The following is a 2,189-nucleotide window of genomic DNA, read 5'->3' on the forward strand; positions in this document are numbered from 1 at the left end:
CCTCGATGAGACCTGGAGGGGGCAGAAAGAGCTGTCAGTGCAGGGTGTCACAGAGCAGCTGTGGGCACCACGGGGGTGTGGGAATGGCTCTGCCTGTGCACAAAACCCCCCCAGAAATGCTTTCCCTACATCTGGGAAAAGGGAGCGGCCCCAGGAGGAGGTGTGCTTGCTAAGTTTAATCGAGGTGATTCAAACACAGCCGAGGCTTTGGGATGCTGTAGGGATCAGACGTTGCTGTGGTTCCACACTTGGGGCCTGGAGCCACCAAGGCTGGGTCACTGCAGGAGCTGCGTGTGAGGGAGACACTCGGTGCCACTTCAGGACAAAGGTGGCCAGGGACAGCACCCAGGGAACGCTGGAGTTGCATCAGAGGGGTTTGGGTTTGGGATGGACACCACTGAAAGGCTTTTCCCCCACATGGTGCTGGGGAATGGCTCCCCAAGGAACGGCCCCGAGGCTGCCACAGCTCCAGCAGCGTTTGGAAAACCCTCTCAAGGACCGGGTGGAATTGCTGGGAGGCGATTTCCACGCTGGGGTGAACCCCACGGATCAAACCCCCAGCAGGGCTCGGCGCCGCTCGGGCTCTTCCCTGCCGCATCCACACCGCGCTCCTGCTTTGGCCCCTGGGAATTTTGCCACGATGAATTGCGAGTTTCCTGGGAGCTGGGCCGGGGCTCTGGAGCGAGCCCAAGGCCGGATCGGGATGAGCCGAGCTCCGGGCACACCCCTGGGACCGGGCTGGCGGCTCCCCGGGCGCTGTGACCTCATGCCGCAGACACGGATGAGCTCACTGCGATAATTCCCCTCCCAGAGCGATGCCTCTTGCGGGAAGAGGATGTTGTGAAGCCGGCGAACTTGCCGGGGCGAAAACAAACCACCTCGCACGCCCCTGGCCGGGAGTGCTCCGAGGGGAAACTCATCCCCGGAGCGTGCCAGGAGCTCCGGGAGCGCCGGCAGCCGCGGGGGCATGGCAGCAGAAGAGACGGCGGCAGGCGGGATGCGGCGCGGGCAGCCGCGGGTAATTGCTGCAGGAAGGTGTGCGGAAGCTGGCGGGGAGGGAGAGGGGCCGTGCAGGGACCTGCCCTCCCCAGGGCACGGGCGGGATGCGCTCCCGGAGCGCTCCCGGAGCTCTCCCGGCCGCCACCCGGCGCGGGGCGCTGCCAGGGCCTTTCCTCGGGGAGGGGGGAGCTGAGTTCTCCTTCTCAGGCTGCCTCAGATCCTTCTCTCCCCCAGTTCAAACCGCGCTCCCGAGGCGCCGGGGTGGATCCCGCAGGTGCCTGGGGGCTGCGGGGTCCCTGGATGAGCCCTGTGGGTGCGCGCTGCCTCAGTTTCCCCACCTGCCGACAGCAGCGGCCGTGCTCTGTTGCCCTCACAAAACGCTCCGAGATACAAAACCAACTCCTCAGCCCTCACCCAACCGTGCCAGGGAAGGTTTTATCCTCCGTGGGAATTGCTCCAGCCAGGGAGACGCGGGCCCGGCCCGGCTCGGCTCGGCTCGGGTGCCGAGCCCTCCCCACGCTCCTCTCAGCTGGTTCTTCTCCCCGCAGCCCCGTGACAGGTATTTGAAAAGAAGCTGAGCACAATCCTATCAAACCTCCGCAGTTCCTGGGACAAGCCAGACTTTAAGGAGTCGGAGCCCGAGCGAGTTTTACAAGAAAACAAACAGAAATACTCCTGTCTCTGCAAAGAAAAGGAAAAAAAAAAAAAAAAAAAAAAAAAAAAGAGAGAAGTCAGGGGGGAAAATCACAGCACTGTGGAAAAAAAATCAACTCTTTCCTGAATAAAGCAGAAAAAAAAAAAAAATCTCGCGGCCGTATTGAGCTGTGACATATGGTTACACAAATAGAAACCACAGAGGGGAAAATCATGTTTTCTCTTTCATTATTTATCACTCTCTAACTGTCTCCAGCTGGGTGAGTAAACAGCCTCATTGGGCTGTAATGAGAACAGCCTGCTGCCACTGTGCCGGGGCTGCCGGAGCGTGTGCGAGCCGGGCTGGGACCTGCCGAGCCCCGAGCCAGCCCCGCTGCCCTCGGGCATCGCTGCGGGCCCGGGGGATGCGGGAGGATGCGGAGGGATGCGGAGGGATGCGGAGGGATGCGGGAAGATGCGCGGGGATGCGCGCACGTGGCCCCGGCGCCCGCAGCATCCTCCCCTCGGCACGCGTTAACGAGGTCCAGGCGCGGAGT

General features: G+C 62.2%; 1 long non-coding RNA gene across 1 annotated transcript; it reads left to right on the plus strand.

Moving 5' to 3' along the window:
- The first annotated feature begins 640 nt into the window (after positions 1-640).
- LOC146765248 (uncharacterized) lies at positions 641-1,669 on the plus strand. Its single transcript, XR_014950153.1, has 2 exons — positions 641-1,018; positions 1,548-1,669. It is a non-coding gene; the product is annotated as an uncharacterized LOC146765248 (long non-coding RNA).
- The last annotated feature ends 520 nt before the right edge of the window (positions 1,670-2,189 follow it).

Source organism: Lonchura striata, chromosome 26, assembly GCF_050655825.1.
Source record: "Lonchura striata isolate lonStrDom1 chromosome 26, ASM5065582v1, whole genome shotgun sequence".
In the NCBI taxonomy this organism is placed as follows: domain Eukaryota; kingdom Metazoa; phylum Chordata; class Aves; order Passeriformes; family Estrildidae; genus Lonchura; species Lonchura striata.